Genomic DNA, 20,622 nt, shown 5'->3' with positions numbered 1-20,622 from the left:
TTGGTGCTAAATTATTTAATTACTAACCAATACTACAGGCTAACTAAAAATACCACCAGAAGGAGGTACAGCTGTCACAGACACAAGCATTTCACTCTCTGTATATTCTGAGTTACTCCCCAAAGGACTCAATCAATGAACTAACTTGGTTTCTGGACCTTGGAGCTTGGCAGACAATTTCACCCCCAACTAGAGAAGAAAATAGGAAATCTATAATACAAAGGTCTCATTGTGAAATGGAAGATGGACCCCTGTGGTTTAAACTCTTTTACTGTCTATATCAACTTTTACAGCTTTATAGCCAGGATGACCACTTAAAATGAAATGAAATGACTTTTTCTCATTTCATGACTTAGGAAAAAATGTTTGTTTTGAGCCTTTATGTGGTTTTAAGGGCACCAAGGAGAAATAAGCATCCATAATGAGAGTGTATTGCAATTTCTTTGAACCAATCTATATTGTTCTACCATCCTGATTTCTAAATAGTTGTATTTGTTGAGAAATTTATACTAAATGTTGCTAAAATGTCACCATTTTCCAAGAAACAATCAAGAAACTAAATCAATACGATGAGTTATAATTAGACCAGGAAGTCTTCAATACAAATCTTTCTGCAGAGGCAGAGTGGACCTTTTATAAACTCGTATTTATCCTCTTCACAAAGCTGTTGTGGCTCTCAAACAGAAAGAAGTTAATACGTCAGATTTCATAACTTCACTCCCCTAAACATCATTTATCGTCACTCATGTTGCAATAAATCCTGTGTAATTAACTCCCTGACGAAGTCTTAAAAAAAGAAGAACCCAGGGTCCTTCAAGATGCTTGTTGTAGTTTCTTGGCTGCCTTGGTTTGTTGGTGCCTTCCAGTCTGGATCTTTAAACACTCCTGTGAATGTTTAATGAATTAAACCTCTGAAAGTCAATTTTGTTTTCCTAACAAAATTAGAAGAACTCGAATGAGCGTTTAGAGGTTCCCCATCTTTTAATTACGCTACATTAACTTGGTCAGAACATCGTTTTTATAAGTGACAGTAATTACGACCAAAACTTTGGCGAAAGTTATTATTCTCTGTTGGCGTGCGACACCATCTCTTTAACCTATAATCTTTTTAAACCTTTAATTTTACACTAAATGCCTCATTATCATTCACAACCAATTATTCTGGCTCTTTGGCCGTTAAAGAAGCGTGACTCCAGACTCAACACGTGGCCATTAAAACAGGAAGGACTTGGTTTTAACGGCTGCCCTCGGATTTGATATGTGACCTTTCTAACAGTCGTGTTCATTAGTCAAAGCTCCACGTCTGGACACGTCAAACTGAAGCCACTGAAGTCAAGCTGAAACAACGCAGGTCTCTGTTCAGAGAGCAGAGAACCAGCATATCACACCTTGAACAGTGTCAGACTCTGGACCTTCGTCTTCCTCACAGCACTAATTCGTTTTGATGAAAGATAGTGCAGTTGTGTGTTATTGTCTTCATTTGTTTCCTTATTAGTTTGTATAGGTTTACAAAAGTCGTTGTTTGCTTTTCAGCATTTTATGTAAAACAGTTCTGGTGATTTAATTCCTTTTTTGTCTCATCGTATGATGTTATCACTCCAAGCCTTTCTCTGTCGGCATCCTCTAAGAGCACATTTTCTTCTGTCTGGATTACTTGTCCTACTTGGCACTGGTCGTCCTGGTGGGGCGAGAATTTATTTTCTCTGGTGAGGCCTTGATATAAAGTACTCAGGTCAACTTGATTCTGGGTCGCCGTCTCCCTTGTCGTAATGAACCAGGGCGGAGGTAAAAAGCACACTGCCTGTTGAGAAAAGGCAAGGTGTCTAGGTGCTAACAGGATGCTTCCACTGACCAGCTGCACTCAGAAACAAGCCGGGAGCAGTCACACTTTTCAAGCAGCTTTAGCTTTTTTGCCTACCTTAATGATATAAAGAAAAAAAACTCAACTCAACCATATTACCTCGAATTACCTTAGCTTACATAAGCTGTTTACTATTTGCTTGAAAACCCTAAGCCAGCCTAAATCTGTTTCTCTGCCAGGACTGATCCTACAAAACCTACTGACCAACATGTAAGTAAGCAAAGTTTTAATCACTACAGCAATCAGTCATGGGTCTAATGTCATGCAAAGTTTTAGTGCTGCTAACCAAAATCATGCTGGACTTTGGTCAGCACAACACCGCTAATTGAGTTTGTCAACCACTTTTTAACTAGCGCACGAGAAATGTCTGTTTAAATTTAGTTAGTAAATGTTATTTCCCCAATTTCTCGAAGTCCTAAATGACCATTTGTTCAATAAAACAGCTATAATTTAGCTTTGCAGGTCAAATGTATTTGTTTTAATTAGGCTGAGCGAGTCAAACATCCATCCATCTATTATCTTAACTTGCTTTTTCCTTTTAGGGTCCCATAGAGAGAAACAACCATTCACTCTCTCACTCACACCTAGGGACCATTTAGTTACCAATTAGCCTGACAGGCATGATTTTGGTCTGTTGGAGGAAACCAGAGTACCTGGAGAAAACCCACGCATGCACGGAGAGAACATAACCCAGAAAGATTCATTCCAGCAACTTTCTCGCTGAGAGGCAACAGCTCTACACACAGACCCGCCATGCAGCCCCCAATCAAATATTTATCTATAAATATTATCCACTTTGTCAAGCAAGAAGTCCGTCTACCAGTATAAGGTTTGATACTATTTAAGCAGGGTTCCTACAGTTTAAAGCAAGTTCAATTTAAGACTTTTTAATGCCAACTGAAATTAAATTTAAGACAAATTTCATAATAAACACACACATGACAAAAAAAACTGCAGCAGAAACTCATGAATCAAAGTATTTTTGGTTGACGTATTCAAATATTGCTAATAGACCAACTGCTTTTTCATCAAATATAGCAAAAACATACTTAGCAGTCCGTTTAACGACCCAAAATTTAGAGTTTTAGGACCCACAGTGGGGTCTTAACCCCAATTTGCTGTAGATGAAACCTTAAAGAGCCTGTGACATCAAAATTTGTAAGAAAAGTGAATGCATTTTTGATAAGACAATGTTATTAACATATTACAAAATGAATTTCACATCGTTCAGATGAACGGTTGTTGAGATATTTGCATCTTAGTAACAGGATGTGATGTCAAAGGGGAATGTCTGCATGTAATTATAAAAAATTAGTAATGTTACCAATTATTTTAATATTTGAGATGAATTACAATCATCCTATTTACAATGTGTTAACATTTTAAGACTTCTGAAAGATTGATTTAAGACATGTTAAGGCTAATTAAGGCCTTATTTTTGGATTGATGAATTCAATGCCTTTTAAGACTTTGTAAGGATCTGCAGGAACCCTGTTAAATAAAAGTAATTACATTTAGATTTTATTTTAGAAATAAATTAAACACCTGTCATTCTATGAAGAAATGTATATTGCCAGAGCTTTAGACTAAGATCATCCATGCATCCTTTATCTTTTACCTGCTTCTTCCTTTCAGGGTCTGGTGCCCATATCCAGCCGTCACTATGCGAGGGGCGGCGTACACCAAACTGTGACCATTTATGCTAGCTGTTTGGTTAGACCTTGAAAATAACATTATGCACAATCTGAAGTGCCATTGAAACAATTCTATTTGTCACACTCCTGAAATGAACAGAAATCTCCTGCATTATAGATAAACATGACTTTTAAGTTGGATAACCATGGAGCAACTGTTGATAGGTCGTTGTATGATGAAGCCTATACACCCTGCCCTAAGGCTGTCCTGTGGTGCAAAAACAGGAGATCCACGGTGTGACTTTTTTTTTTTATCTTACACCATTTTCCTCTTATTTGTCAAAATGGAAATATGGAGGGTAAACAGGTATGCTGAAAGCGTCGGCTCCAAGGCGATGCAATCAAAGGATGAGTTAACCGACTGCATCAACGAGCTGTGCACAAACGCTGATGAGTTTTACAAGCAGGCGTGCACAAACAGAGGAATGACAGCCCAACCTACATCATTTGTGTTTGTTTTCTGTTTCCTCACGAACTAGTGCATTTTAAGCTAAAAATATAAATCTAGACATGATAATAAAATAAATAAAATCTCTCCAGGCAAAAATGTACGTTATAGTAAAAACTACATCTTCAGTGATACAAGTAAAAAACATTTTTCATCAGTGCCCAGGAGTTTGCAGCCTTCTAATTCATTTTTACACAAGCTTCTACTAAACCCTTACAAATCAATTTCATGTCTCCTTTTACTAATTTTTTGTAAATCCTGTAAGTTATCTAATTGAGGTAAACAAGTCAGAAGGTCTGGATCATTTCCCATCAATTAAAACAGACAACAAACAGTTCTGGAACTAGTCTTAACATGCCCAGGTCAAACAACTGCAAGGGCATATTTAAATCCAGCATTTCCTACCTTGTTTACATTCCTGTTTGATGGCTTGAAGACGTTTACAGGAAAGAGTTGAAATGATGGGCAGTGGTCTGTGGTTTGAAATTGGTATAACCGTTATAACTGTTTTCATGACTCTAAAGACAGGCAAAGGTCACGCACCCAACATTCTTTCAATTAAAAAAATTAAATTAAATTAAATTAATCTAACTCTTAATGCACAGAGCAATAATCTGTTGTAGAACCATAACTTCAAATCCCTAGTTTAAGCTGTTTATGATTCAGCTCGCTTTATTCCTCTCTTTCTGCAGATAGAAGTGTCACACCAATAACAGGGAAACTTTGATAGACTAATGGGAGCTGAAAACAATAAATCGTACAACATTATCGAGTAACTGATAAAACATAAGCACACCATAAGGGCTAGACCTAAGCTATTATAGTCACTGGACCATAAAAAGCATAGACCAAAAAAAGAATAACATTTGAGCTGAATTTGCCAATAAGCAGTTTGTGTGAAATAAAAGCAGTAACTGTATCAAAAATAAAACAGTGTGTCCAATGATTTCCAAGTCTGTTAACATGATGGATTGTGTACAACAGGAGTGTCCGATCCTGAACAGAGAATCCTCTAAAACAAGCAGGATAGTGGTCCTCAAGGACCAGGATTGGACAAAGGTTTCCAGTTTTTATGTCTACAATAGTTGTGGCCTTTATTATTTTATGTGTTTTTTTGTCTTCTTGTTGATAGCTCTCACTGTTAGGACTGATCAGTCTGCAAAGATGTCAGTTGTTTTTCCTTTCGACTAGCAGATCAGGAGCTCATAGGTCCGATATTTTTTTCCTCTCCAGTGACTTCATTATTAACTGGGTTGGGCAAACGCAGCATTTTTTATTTTAGAAGTTGCTTGCTAAGTAAGAAATGCCCTGTAACATCCAAAAGTGGTATAGATAATATTTAAGTATTAATGCTTAAAACACACACACACAGCTGGACTCATTGCTTTATGATGCTTCACAAAAATCCCAGGCACCACGTTTTTTCAACTCGCACCAGTTACTCTGTTCAACACAGACTAAAGAACCTGTCAAAACACGACGATGTCTTTTTCCATTTAAAATCAAAACTTACACAAAGAATTTCTAGTTAATTTAACATTGCGGAGTCTTTGTATAAGAAGCTTAAATCCTCTCAAATGAAGCCAGCCGTCTGTATTCCTGTTTTATAGTCCATTAGGCAAACTCTGAAGGAATATTCTGTAATTCACCTCCTCTCTGCCGCAAAGATTCACGTCTTGTCCAAAAAACATTTAATCTTTGTTCTCACTCAGCTGTAATTTGTAGGCTCAATCCTCTTCATTCTTTCCCCTTTTAAATAAATCGACAGGTTTTATTTCATCTGCCCACGTGAGCCTGTTGCTGTGCGTTACATCAGAGGAACAGCGTGAGGATATAGTACCAAAGCAAAGGGCTTAAAGCTTTCAAAAGGAGATCCACAGCCTGCACCCACAGATTCAAAGGAGACACCACGCTGATCCTCTTTCCATTATCCTGATTTTTATTGGATACACATCTCAAATGTTTTTTTTTTCTTCATGACAATGTGTTTTATGTGCGTGTGTGGGCGTTTTTACAAAGGGCCCTCACACGACGCGGGGAAAACTTGACCAGAATAGTAGGACCTGCTGCTGTCCTGTTTCTGCCCAGGGTGCGGCTATTCCTCAATCTGCTCGGCACCAACCGGCACACTGTGTTTATGTTAGATCTATCTGTCTGTTTATTTTCATAGGAGGTTTGACCACAACATATCTGGGTCTTGAGGATCCATCCACCCCTCTGCTGCATTAAATCAGGTCACTCGGGGCCGTTGCAGGAAATATTTTCAGTTTTCATGTTTCTTCTTTGCCTCTGAAATCTTCCTCCTACTCGTTTTTTGTTGGGTTGTTTTTCCCCCCCACATTTGCAGCCAATTCTCACTTTGTGTGTTTAGAGATCTGACCCAGTGTTGAGTCATTTTGCTGCCTAATGATGGTTTGAGTTCCCAGCTAAGACCCAGTCAGACTAAACAAAGCTTAAACACAGCCAGCCTGCAGTAAGTGTCACTTCTAATCCACTGCTAAACCAAGACGGGTGCACAGTCAGCCTGCACTGCTGTCCCAGTAACTGCAGGCAGGAACAGAGCAAACTGCGAATGCTGCTGATTTCTCATTTTGCTTCTGTGAAAAAACAAACATCTATTTGTTAGATGTAGACAAGCAGCAACAAAAAAAATAAATAAATAAGTGAAAGTATACTGTTGGCTTTTACAATCTGTTCCTGCTGCTGGCCAATATGATTTTTAATAAATGAGCAAAAAGCTGACTGAGCTTATGCATCACTTGGGGGTTGGTGAAGCTAATTCTGTTTTATTTCAGCTCATGTTTAAGGATTATGCCAGCACAGAAAGTTTAAACTCAGTTGTGGAAATTTAGAAAAGTCTGACACAAAATCAGCCACAGCATTAAACCCGAACTTAACTGCGGTCTACAACAGATCGATAAAGAAAATCGTAGGTGACTGACGTGACTGATGACGTCAGCAACTTTCCTTTTATTTTATTTTATTTTTGCCTTTCATAATTATCAGGAAGAGAGCCTCATTAATCGGACTTGTTTCTGCATGTTCTGTGAATGTTTGGTCAGATTTAGATCTGTGGAGTTTAGATGCCGTGCCAACGCTTGCTCCTGTCTCGCGCAGGTACATCAGGGAGCGTTTTCCATTCACGAGGCGCTGGTAGCACTGAGAAGACGTTTTGTTTGTTTCAACAGAAAAAAAAAACTGTTAGAAATCTGTCTCCGAACAACACTGACAAGCAGAGCAGTGAAGCCACAGTGAAAACAGGAAGTAGTTCTACTACTTTGATATAAAATTTGTCAAAGTGGTCATCTTTCTGGGGCTGATTTTGCTTTTATTTGTCTCTTTGTTCTCATAACAGTTCTTTAGTTTCAAGCTGACCTGAACACCAGAGTTTGTGTTCTGTAACTTTCCTCTGCTGCACAAACTGGGCACAATTACATAATTATATAATTAAATGTTGCATTTCCAAACTGTATCTCCATTTTTTTGGTCAATTGAAAAGACTTTGGTTCCAAATTTAAGATTTTAAAACTGGCAGTTTAAGCAGAAGTCCAACACTGATTGTCTTAGAAGTTGTTGGCTTTTTTTAAGTTCATAGATTTTTTTCAGAAGTCTTTCAAATAGGACAAAAATAAATTCAATAGCTGGACGGAAACTATGCAGAGCCTGTGAACCACAGAACTGGACAAACGACCACATTGGTGTATTTGTGGCAAATCTATTCTGTCTGCCAATTATTTTTTTTTTTCAAATTAAGGCTGAAACTCCTGTGAAAGAGGAGACACTGAAATGATCAAGTGTCAACGATGATTTTACATTTTGTCTTTTGAGATTTAGAGTACGTAACAAGAAATGTTCAGATAAATTTGTCCTCGTGCATCAATATTTAATAACACACAACACTAGTGGGCTTTAAAAACATCTGAGCCGAGCAGCAGCAGTCATCCAAAAACATAAAAAAAACATGTAAGCAAAACATTAATGGTTAATACGGTGTGTGTGGGCGTGCACGCGCACACGCGCACGTGAGATTTTAGATCCGTCAGCTGTGCTCATAAATAGGGCATAACACAACATTTGCAAAGTCTCCTTTTTGTTCACACGTTCTACATTAAGGTTTATGGAGAAGTAATGTCTCAACGGTACAAACCACAAAATGCTTGTGTGGACACACACTTGCACACACACACACACACACCACACACAATGCAACTGCAGCCATGGCACAGCCAGGCACAGCCAAGAACAAGAGGATGCGGTCAGTTTTACACCAATGGGTGCAAGGCGCAAACACAGAGGCAAGACGACATTAAAGAGCCCATCGCACACAAAAAAGCATGCACACACATGCACATAAACACACACACACACACACACACACAACAATAATGCTGTTAGTTCTGGCAGAATTTTGGCTTTGAAGTTCAACAGCTGTGTCTGTCTAATGTAAGAGGAATAGTCTTCATCAGAGGAACAGAAGGACAAAAAGAAAAATAAGAAAAGAATTTCTACAGAATGGGACCACTTTATTATTTACTGTATAAAAACAGCCGCTCATTAATTGCAAAAAAATATTTCCAAGGCTTCCTGTTCATAACAAGGAGCCATGTGCTTCAGGCCCAGCAGACCAGGGACGTTTGTTGTGCTATACACAATGTGAGGAAAAAAACTTTTTTTTGTCACTCCTCAGTCAAACGCCGTCTCGAACAAAGAGTGCAAACCACAAACTCCATGACCTCACTTCCCCTGCATCGCTGCAATGACTGCGACTGGCAGCTGTTTCTCCGACCAACTCTCAACACAGAAACGTGCAACGAGCTGTACAAACTCCAACAACTCAAGGGAAAAAAAAAAACACAAGCATCAACACCATGAAGTCCAGAGGAGACATATGCACGTTTCGCTTTGATAACACCACCAAGAGCTGCGTAGACGTCACTATGCAGAAAACGCAGGTGCTCAGGGCTGAACTGTTCCACGAAGAAAAATTGCTTTGTCCTAAAGTTGCTGAAGTTGTGCTTTTATGGAGCGGCTACACCTTCAACATCAGCTAGAGCTCGGTCTGTGTGCACGTTTGGAACAGGATAAGAAACAAGAAAAGGATGTGAGAGGTTAGGGTTCCTGGTTTTACAATGTTTAACAGCGATGTGCAGAAGACACTATGAATACAACTCTGTGTAACCTGGATAGAGATGTGGAGCTGAAAGTCAAAGATAACCACCAATTAGAAGCCACTGTCAGACTCCTTGTCTCAGCTGAGCAGTCGGGGAGCTCTGACAGCCACTAGGTACACATTAATGGCCCTTTTAGGGACTTGTTGTATGGGAGATTTCGCTGTAGGGAGACTAACTGCTCTCCTACTGTCTGTCTGTGGAGGAGTGATAAAACACTAACAGTCTTCCTGATTCATACTGGTAACATTGCTGTTCTTCAGCTTAAATATTACACTAACTTCTAGAGACATCTTATTAGCACAATGTTTTATGGTATTTGTTCGTATTGGTTTGTTTACACGGTAGCTTTTTTCACAGTTTTCACATTTTGTGTCTCATCAGAACTGAAAGTTTGTGTAATTTTCACTGACATTTAGTTTGGCTGTGTAATTACAATTTCCAGCTTGTTTAGCATCAATCAGTGCTTATACATGTATTTGATTTTCTATTCTGTTTTTTTTTTTACCTCATATTGCAACATACAGTTAGGTCCATATATATTTGGGCAAACACAACATTTTTCTAATTTTAGTTTTAGACATTCAATGAATTTTAAACAAAACTTCAGATGCAGTTGAAGTTCAGACTTTCAGCTTTAATTCAGTGAGTTGAACAAAATGATTGCATAAACATGTGAGGAACTAAAGCATCTTTTAAACACAATCCCTTCATTTCAGAGGCTCAAAAGTAATCGGACAGATTAAATAATTGTAAATAAAATGTTCTTTTCTAGTGCATGGTTGAAAAGCCTTTGTTGTCAATGACTGCCTGAAGTCTTGAACTCATGGACATCACCAGACGATGTGTTTCCTCCTTTTTAATGCTCTGCCAGGCCTTCACTGCAGTGGTTTTCAGTTGCTGTTAGTTTGTGGGCCTTTCTGTCTGAAGTTTAGTCTTTAACAGTGAAATGCTCAATTGGGTTGAGATCAGGTGACTGACTTGGCCATTCAAGAATATTCCACTTCTTTGCTTTAATAAACTCCTGGGTTGCTTTGGTCGTAGTTTCATACTACGGATGGACAATGTGCCAAAACATAAAGCCAATCAGTTTGGCTGCATTTGACTGGATCTGAGCACACAGTATGGCTCTGAATACCTCAGAATTCATTCGGCTGCTTCTGTCCTGTGTCACATCATCAATAAACACTAGTGACCCAGTGCTACCTCCAGCCATGCATGCCCAAGCCATCACACTGCTCTGCTGTGTCTTACAGATGATGTGGTATGCTTTGGATCAAGAGCTGTACCACGCCTTCGCCATACTTTTCTCTTTCCATCATTCTGATAGAGGTTGATCTTGGTTTCTTCTGTCCAAAGAATGTTCTTCCAGAACTCTGCTGGCTTTTTTATATGTTTTTTAGCAAAGTCCAGTCTAGCCTTTTTATTCTTGATGATTATGAGTGTCTTGCAGCGTGCAGTGAACCCTCTGTATTTACTTTCATGCAGTCTTCTCTTTATGGTAGATTTGGATATTGATACTTCTACCTCCTGGAGAGTGTTGTTCACTTGGTTGGCTGTTGTGAAGGGGTTTCTCTTCACCATGGAGATTACGCTGCCATCATCCACCACTGTTGTCTTCCGTGGCGCCCAGGTCTTTTTGCATTGATGAGTTCACTGGTGCTTTTGTTCTTTCTCAAGATGTACCAAACTGTAGATTTTGCCACTCCTAATATAGTAGCAATTTCTCGGATGGTTTTTTTCTGTTTTTGCAGCTTAAGGATGGCTTGTTTCACCTGCATGGAGAGCTCCTTTGACCGCATGTTTACTTCACAGCAAAACTTTCCAAATGCAAGCCCCACACCTCAAATCAACTCCAGGCCTTTTATCTGCTTAACTGAGAATGACCTAAGGAAGGGATTGCCCACACCTGTCCATGAAATAGACTTGGAGTCAATTGTCCAATCACTTTTGGTCCCTTTAAAAACAGGGTGGCACATGTTAAGGAGCTGAAACTCCTAAACCCTTCATCCAGTTTTAATGTGGATACTCTCAAATGATAGCTGAATGTCTGGACTTTATGTCCATGTACATGTATACGTAACTATACCTTGTATATGTTTCAGTAAACAAAAGACAAAATTTGTGTCAGTGTCCAAATATATATGGACCAAACTGTAGATGTATCCTCTGGGAAACCATGCACAGAGAAAATCTGCAAATGCAAAACTGACTCAAACAGCAAGGCCTAGAGCGGCTAAACACCCTTTGGCAAAAAATCAAGCTGCTATTTGTGATTTTATCTCAGTGAGTAGTCACATCAGGGGTTCATATATCCCAGTGTCCGTCAGCAAGATGGGTCCACCAACATGTCTACAAGTTATTTATTTACTCCACTAAAACCAGCCAGTCCAGAGGCAGTCTTGGCATTATTATAATTTGTGCTGAGTGGTACTGCTACTACATGACTGATTGTGTTGCAAGAAAAATTGATTAAGCTAACTGAGGTCATACTGGAGCTACACACAGGGATTAATCAATAAACATGAAATATACACCTAGGATTGTAAATCCTACACCTGTTACACCTGAATTTCCCCTCCACGGGACACTAAAGGCTGTTTCTATTCTAAAATTGTCAAAATTTAAATGTTATGTGTGTTAAAGACATACAAATGTAACACTGATATCTGTGAACATTTTTACAATCATATCACATGTTGTAAACTAAACTATGATGTTAGGTTTTTGAAAGGATGTAAAGAAAATCCTCTTTTTTTAACTTTTATATGCATTTTATTGTGAGGCTCTTGGAGTACAGAAAAGTTTAATTTAGTCCAGGGGTGGGCAATCCTGGTCCTCGAGGGCTGCAGCCCTGCATGTTTTACTTGTTTCTCTGCTCCAATGCACCTGATTTGAATGAATGGGTGATTATCAGGCTTCTGCAGAACTTGAAAGAGGCAATTCAGTGACTAAATTAGGAGTGTTGGAGCAGGGAAAAAAGTAAAACAAACAAGTCATATTTTTCATCCTGTTCAGTTTTCTCCATTTTCTATGACGTTTTCTGAACTATTAAGTCACAGAATTTGCAATTGGAACCGCCCAATACGGTCTGGACTTACCAACTACAGTTTGGTGGTGTTCATCCTCCTCAGGCTCTGGGTCAGACTCTGGCTCCAACATGTAAGGCTGGATGGACAAGTCTTCCCTTGTTGATATTTTTCAGTTAATATACAAATAAATCATTTCTGTGCCGCTAAACCCCTCTATCCATCGAGAATGGACCGCTAAGAAAACTGGAGGGGGCGGGGTGTAATGCACCTCAATTGGGTTTAAAGAGACAGCCTCAAAACGTGCTGATCTGAAACACCTCGGAAAAGAGGTGAAAAAGGGGCTGATAAAGTTAAATGAGTAATTCAAATCAAAGCATGGCAGTTTCACTTTACATTGACCTCAGCTGAATGATTTAAACGTGAAAAAGAAGGATTTAGAATCACAATATATCCTCCTTTAAAAATTATGGGGAAGAAAGTAAACATAAGTAAACAGAAAATGTCGTGGACTTTGCAGGTCTGTTAGGAGGCTTGACAGCTGCCCTGAGATTTGCCCGTCTCTATAATAACACCACGGATTAGCAGATAGCGCCTGGTCAGTAGCTGTAATCAGATCACTGATCCAGTATAATCGTTTTTTGATAGTAAGCAAACATATTGGTTTCAGGCACAGCTAATGAGGACAGAGCAACAGGAAGTCAAAGAATGTTTTTTTTAATTTACACCATAGCACAGATGAGTGAAATGAAATCTGCTCTGTGTTTGTGGATCAGCTCTGTCTTGTTTTATTGGCCAGTTCAATTTCCAGATGTAAACAAATCACAACGTGCAGCCAGTCTTTCACTGCGTCTCCTGGGAAACTTTTGTTTCAATATTGTATGAGCTAAAGCCAAATCACTGTTGGAATAATTAAACATCTGTTAGGCAACAAAACTACAGACGATATATTATGGAAGCAGCGTATCAGTAAAGAGGGAGTAGAGAAGAAGCACTGTGGGACTCCTCGGAGATCAGAGACAACTCACTCAGAGGAATCTAATTTGGCCATTACAAGAGAGTTTATGAAGCCTAATGATTTATTGCTTGAAAATACCAGAGTAACAACTGCAACCTGAGTGTCTCTGCCTGAGAATTTGAGTACTAAAAAGAACAAAAAAGATTCAGCTGATGTATAAAATGTAGGAGTGTAAGAAAATCTTGATAGACTGAAATGTTGCAATTCTTCATTTCCTGATGTATTGATTTTTATGAATGGATGGATGTTGTAAGAAGAAATGTGGAATACAGTTCTCACTGTGTGACAACTGGAACACTCTCCATTGGAAACTGTTCACACCCAAAACTCATGACCACACCCCCAACTGTTGTTCAGTGATCTTCTGATTTCATAAAAATAGTTTAAAAATCTTATTCGGCATGTATTACATGGTGTGCTCTTCTTTCAGCGCTTTTAAAAATTTGAATCTTTTGAAAAAAAATTACTGCGTTTTTAAAAATTTGAATCTTTTGAAAAAAAAATATTGCAATATATTGCTATAAATCATATAATGACCCCTGTGTTGTGACATGCATCATATCACCAAGTTCTTATCAGTGCACACTTCTAATAAAATGTTACAAATATGTCATTTAAATTTTAAATTCCTGTTGGAAAGAATGAACCAATATTTTAAAAGGACTTCAGAGGAAGAGTACACCACAATAAAAATTTAAGTTTTCTAACACCAAATGGCATGGCATATCAGTATATTCAGCTTTGATTAATATTATCTACATGCCTGGATAGCATAAAAATCTGAAAAATGACCAAACAAAATCGAAAGATTAGGGCTGGGAGATAAAACAATAAATATATACACATTCAGTATTGCAATAGACGTGATCAATATCAATACAAAATATGTCTAACAACAACTTTTTGAGTAACGTGCAAAATAGTAGTTTCCTGTTCTACCACCATACCTCATAACTCCTTCAAAATAAGAAAGAACGTGAAGTGAAAGGAGAAAAGGAGTGCAACAGCTCCAGAAGAAATTGTGGACAAAAGAGGAAAAGTCACATCACCAGCTTAGCATGCTTAATCAACCTTTTTTTCTGGTCCTTATTTCAAGTAGGTAAAACAAAAACTAACGTAATCAATAATTATCAGTAAACTAATAAACGCTTTTATTGTGATATATTTTCCAACCATATCGCACAGCCCTACCAAAGATACATTTTATCACTTCAGAGTAAACATATGAATAAACACATACTATGTCCTACAACATAGATGCTGTATTAATGAGTTTTTACTGAGAACCACATGCACGGGGTCTTGGGTCGCCTTTGGGATTTCATATATAACACGTCAACTGAACACATACTATTTACTGTAGAAATCAAAAGCCTTGAGCAGAAAACACAAGATGCATATCAGCAGAACATGCTTTTGTGTAATCATAAATTTTCCTATGTTGTGATGAGAACTGGCAGACCATTATTTTTGTGTGTGCAGTAAATGTGTACACGATGTAGTTTTGCCATCAAACGTGAGTCAACAGTTGGTGCAGATGCTAAAAAACAGCACACAAACCACTCAGAAACACGCCACAAATCAACAATTTAAAAAAGGCATCACTGCCACCTGTCTTAACAAAGAGCACATCTGCTCCACAGGGAGACCGGCACAGCTGAGGACACTTTAAGCAGGCTGGAGGGTGAACTTAGTGTATCTGAGTACAACAACACTGCTGTTATCATAGTACCGAATATAAATACCTGAGTCTGTCTTTTATTACTGATGCACTTGCTTGTTATCAAAGAGCAGTTTACATCGAGTCATAAAGCTATTATATTATATTATATTATATTATATTATATTATATTATATTATATTATATTATATTATATTATATTATATTATATTATATTATATTATATTATATTATGATTTACTTATCATTTTAGGGGCATTAGCCTTCCATGACAACCACAAACGTGTCTGATTTTAAAATGTGAATAATGAATGGGTTGTAAATCAGACATAATTTATTCATACTGCTCTCCTGTGAGTGACAACAAAGATGGGTTTTTGTAGGACTAACTGGGGAAATAAAAAATAAAACAAGTGTATTGTTATAAACAGGAAATCTTTGATGTTCTCCTCAAAGTTCTAAAACAGTTTGACAAGAATAGAAGTTTGTTAGAACGACTTGCAGCGTTTTCTCTTCATTCAGAATGAAGATGTTTTCAGAGTGTTAAAAGTTGCACATTGGTTTAAAATGCACACAAATGAGCTCATAGAAAATACCTTTTTAATAGCTGCCTGATCTTATATTAAAGATTATTTAATATAAGTGGTGACTACATGTCTTCAACGTGCGTTTTAGTGTTACAGCCTTGCTGCAGGACAAAGCTGGGACATTTCAAATTCCAAAAAGCATCATTCACCACAAAATGAAACCATGTTGGCTGACTGATTTTTGAAAAAAGCTGTGTTTTCTTTCTAAAAACTGTCATGTGAACCATTACTGACAGTGAAGATGAACTAATGGAGAATGTTTGAGCATTTGTCGTACAGACCATTAGAAATACTCAAAAATTTAAATCCTACATGAGAATATGCTTGTAATGACTTTGCGATGATGTCACCTTTTGTTTGTACACAGTCTTAGCTGCCATGTTGGAAGGTAGAGTCCAGAGGATATGGTTACATAACATTATCATCCCTTGTCTGCTAACTTTTAACGTCTCCATATTTTATTTATCTTTTGTGTTGCATCACTTTTTTCAGTTTTTAGACCATCAAACTCAACAGCTGAATAAGTAGACATCAAACCAAGACACTCCTCTGGTAATGTGCTCTACTGACGATTGACATTTCGTCAGCGGCTGCTGCCATTTTCTTCCCAAACTGCTGTGACCAGATATTGCAAGGCTGCTCGGTGCGTTTACTTTTTATTTCCTCCTGCTTCGTTATTTCTACGAATTTCAACAAATCGGGCTGCCGTCAGGTACTTAGCTACAGCCTCGTCTTCCAGTTTTTAATTTTTGTTGATGTGTTTTGAAGAGACAATGTTTTGAAAAGAGATTCAAAGTAAATCACTTGAGGTTTTCTAGTGACCCCTTAAAGAGATAAGCTACCATGAAGAACATTATTTTATCTGCCCTTGTTCCAAATTTGATAATGATTTGAAACGTCTAACTGTTTTTTTTAAATCCGGAACAACACTTGTTGCAAAGTGTTTTAATGCTCGTCTTCGTCACCTGACACATTTAACACGCTGCCATTGGTTGAGCAGCTTTGTTTACAAAACAGATGTCCACACGGTTTTTAAATTGTTTTAATTTCCTTACTTTCTAAGACACATTAAGTTGATTTGATGCTGCAGTTTGCCTTGTAATGTTATTTTATACCATTTCTGCTACTTTTGAATTGGCTATTATTAAGTTTTATTAGTTTTTTTAAGATACGAGATGCTTCCTACAAAACCAGAATGGGAATCTTTTCTTTTCCATGGCGATATCTTGAACACTGAGGAAGTTATGAGCAAAATTAGAAAACATTAAGGTGAAACGGTCACAAAGGCCCCATTGGTTCTGCTGTGAACAAGAAAAACATGAGCTGATTTCACCTAAAGAAACATCAATAACTTCCCTCATACTTCAGATCATCACATGATGTTGGCGTTATTTTGTAGGGTTTGAAATGTTCTTTTGGAATCTGTTGTCAGATTTAATATTGGTGTAGGATTAAAAAAATGTATCCACATCCCTAGATGATGTCAGTCCGAGCTGTCTATTCAGTGTTTCTGGGAACTTTCTTCCTGCATCTTTGTCTTTTTTTGAACAATGTTGGAAAACTGAAACAACAAACATGCCATTGTTTAATGTGTTTATTTGACATGTGATGTTTCACTGTAGCAGTAAAACTCAGGACAGACCTGAGTGTTTGTTTCTTTTTTATCTCATTTACATAGATAAACTTAAATCTATCAAACAGGTCAACAACTCCAGCTTGACACTTCCACTCAGAAAACATTTTGGAGTCATTTTGTGTCTGAGCAACGCAATTTGTGTGCATTTCATACTTTTTTTTTTTTTTTTTTGCCACGTTGTGTGCTCAACAACCAACAAAAACCTACAGAAGATGCTTCACTTGTTGAAAAAGTTAAGTTTGCAAAAATCTTGCAGCGATTACCTTTAAAAGTAAGCTTTCAGTGGAGCTGCAAACACCCCTGTAAATACACACTTTCAAAAAAGTATGAGAGCAAAGCTGTAGCAGCAGTCGGAGGTAAAAACCATGTGTATCATTACACTGGCGACACGAAGGAGATGTTATAAAGCGGCTCTGCTGCTAATCTCAGGGCTGGATTCACAGGCGCCAGCAGCGGAAGCGACGCTTTTCTCCGGCTTAACTACAGGTTGCTGAACCGCTCTGTGACCCAGGGAAAGGCGACAGAGTCCGCCGGACATGTCTCTCCTACTACAACATTCCCCTTCTGCCGCTTTTCCTCCACAGAGAGAGATAGAGACTGAGAGAGAAAGAAAAAAAAAACCTTCTGCCGCCCCACCGGGTCCAGAGCTAACTGTCCCCCCCGCACTCACCGGGTCCGGGTCGGGATGTTCACATGGAGGCGAGAAGCGGGCAGAGAGAGGCCGAAGGTATCCGAGAGGTTGAAACTTGTCCCGTTAGTGGAGACACGGCCACATTACTGTGAAGAAAACCCTCCTCAGACTCTGTGCGTGTCTGCAGGGTCTCCGACTCTCAACTCACTCCTGGGAGGGGGCGGGGCTTGGAGGGAGGAGGAAGCGAGAGGCGAGACTGCAACCACAGTGGGGGGAACCTGCAGGGGCGTACATAGAGGGGCCCCGGACTGCCAGGGCCCCCGCACACTGTGGAGCTGGTAAAATCAGCATACTTCAGTGGTTCCCAAACTTTTCAGCTTTTGACCCACAAAATAACAGTAGCAGAGACCTGTGCCCCCAACTATTTTTGGATGATAAACATTTGAATCAGGTCAACAAAACACGGGCATAGAAACAATATTTATTATACTACATTTATCCATTTTAAATATACTAACCTCACTCCTTTGTAACAACTAAGACAAAACTGTAATTAATTCAGAAGATCTTTTCAGAACCCCATCTTGATGTTTCAGGACCCCGCTTTGGGTCCCGACCCCAACTTTGGGAAACACTGGCTTACTTTATGCATTTGAGTTGCTGTCAGTCATTAAAGTGATCCAGTTCACTTGCAAACAGCCTGAGTTAAATGTGAGTATTTGAAGGGTCTGTGAAATTCATATCCTTCAAAAACAAAAATTAATTTGAAAAAATTTTTAAATAAAAAACAAAAATTTGCATAATACACATAATTTTACCCATTTATCACATAACTGGCATATTTTGAATTTGACCAAGCCAAAGTGAGCCTATTCTTAAAGCCTCTAAGAATAGGAACTCCGTTGTCTTTTTTTAATGGTATTATTTAAACTATGACTCTTCAAAAAGAAAAATAAGTAAGTCCTCTGGACAGGTCCTTCTTTAATGAAATGTTTCGTCTCTCCTCCGAGAAACTTCTTCAGCCTGCGGAGTTTCAGGTGAAGACGTCTCTCGGAGGAGAGACAAAATGTTTCATTAAAGAAGAACCTTTCCAGAGGACTTACTTATTTTTATTTTTTATTTTTCTACCTGGATTATTGAGATGCATCAGGACAACTGTGACTCTTAGTCATTTCTCTGATAGACACTCAAAATAATCTAAAGAAACATCAGATTCTTGTTATTTATTTTTATATTTGTTTGTTTGTATTTGATGACCTGGGTGAGTCATTCACCAACCAGATCTAAAGCAAGTGCACACCCAAAATGGATAGACTGAACAATATGTTATAGAGAAAATATATGAATTGTATTAAACTCTAATTAATTCTACATCTGTGAGCCTGATTTCACACTGAAAGGTAAATACTGACCTAGTTTTAACCTTGTGTTGTGTTTTTGAACACAATCCTGCTACCAGACCTTTCTTTTAAGAATGAAATAACTGATCGCCTGTTAACTCAGACCCCTGTTGTGCTCTTTAATTTTAAGCTTCTGTCATCTGTGTTTAAATGTTTGAACAACCTTGCTCCACTATATTTATCTGAGCTGCTTCAGCCTTTCTGCTCACCCCGATCCCTAAGATCAGCTGCTGCTGACAGTCCCCAAAACTAGGCTGAAGCTCAGAGGTGACAGATCATTTGCTGTCATTGCTCCCAAATTATGGAACAATTTACCCCTGAGTGTCAGACAGGCCTCCTCTCTTCCTGTTTTTAACTCTTTTTTCAAAAAACACACTTTTATTCTTTGGCTTTTAACACACTGTGATCTTGTCTAGGCATTGTAAAGCACACCTGATGTTTAGTTTAGTTTATTAAGGATCCTCATTTGTTATTACCTCAGCAAAAACTATTCTTCCTGGGGTCCACATAAAACATTATATTAACAATAACATCACAATGACATCACAATAAAATCGGTAATACAATCAGTTATAGAATTATTAGTGCATAAAAAAACAACCTGTGATGTGAACCTGGTAGGCGTATTTCTTTTATTATCTTAACTTATTTTTTTTGTCTTATTGTACAGCACTTTGGTTTTGGTTGGTAAAATGAGCTTCAGAAAAAAAATTGATTACAGCTAAATGTTATTTTTTTAATAATAATATCATTAGAACAAACAGCAGCAATGATAAGAACTACCTCAATCGAAAAAAATTATTTTAAATATCTGTTAAAAGATTATATTTTGAGAGTTTTTTTTTCTTCTTTTCCACAAATTCATATATATTTTTAGTCCTTTCAGTGGTTTCTAATGAGCGAGTGTCCCAGATTTGCTTTTGAGCTGTCCCACATTACATCGCGTTTTGACACAAGGAGCAATATATCTGCGTTCAGTCACGTCTTTCTTCTTCTCTTTACTGCTTGGATTGTCTTTTTTTATTTCTCTATCATGTCTTCACATCTTGTCTCATCTTTTTTTATTTTTGCTCAATCATCAAACAATCAAACATGGAAAAATTAGTCATACACTTTCAATTTAAATTACTTTTGAAGTGACATCTTTCAGGAAGGTAGTAATGATTCTTATTTGATTGTGTGTTTACACATACGTGCAGAGAGGTATTGCAAGTTGGCAAAACTTGACAGGTGCTTTATTTTTTTTTAAAGTGCATTCAAGTTTCATAGTCAACAGAGTGGAAACGTGTCCCACATTATCCCACAGGCACTTTTTGTCCCACGGTTAAAGTCTGAACACTCTGAAAATTGTTGCTCTGTCTGCAGGTTTGGATGAGATTCAACTTTCTGTTTCTCTGTCCTGATCATCAGTCATTTACTGACTCATTAAAAAGACAAAAACTCTTCTTCATGCAGCTTAATGAAGACTA

General features: G+C 38.0%; 1 protein-coding gene across 1 annotated transcript in view; it reads right to left on the bottom strand.

The window, feature by feature from the left end:
• ppp1r16b (protein phosphatase 1, regulatory subunit 16B) overlaps positions 1-17,985 on the bottom strand; it is a 98,952-nt gene extending 80,967 nt beyond the window's left edge. Inside the window, exon 1 of the mRNA XM_014004772.1 lies at positions 17,793-17,985. The gene's annotated coding sequence lies outside the window, so the exon portion shown is untranslated. The remainder of the gene's footprint in view (positions 1-17,792) is intronic.
• Positions 17,986-20,622: the final 2,637 nt, after the last annotated feature.

This window comes from Austrofundulus limnaeus, unplaced genomic scaffold, assembly GCF_001266775.1.
Source record: "Austrofundulus limnaeus strain Quisiro unplaced genomic scaffold, Austrofundulus_limnaeus-1.0 Scaffold26, whole genome shotgun sequence".
In the NCBI taxonomy this organism is placed as follows: Eukaryota; Metazoa; Chordata; class Actinopteri; order Cyprinodontiformes; family Rivulidae; genus Austrofundulus; species Austrofundulus limnaeus.
Note: the sequence above shows the minus strand (reverse complement) of the source record. Positions and strands in the feature narration are given on the sequence as shown.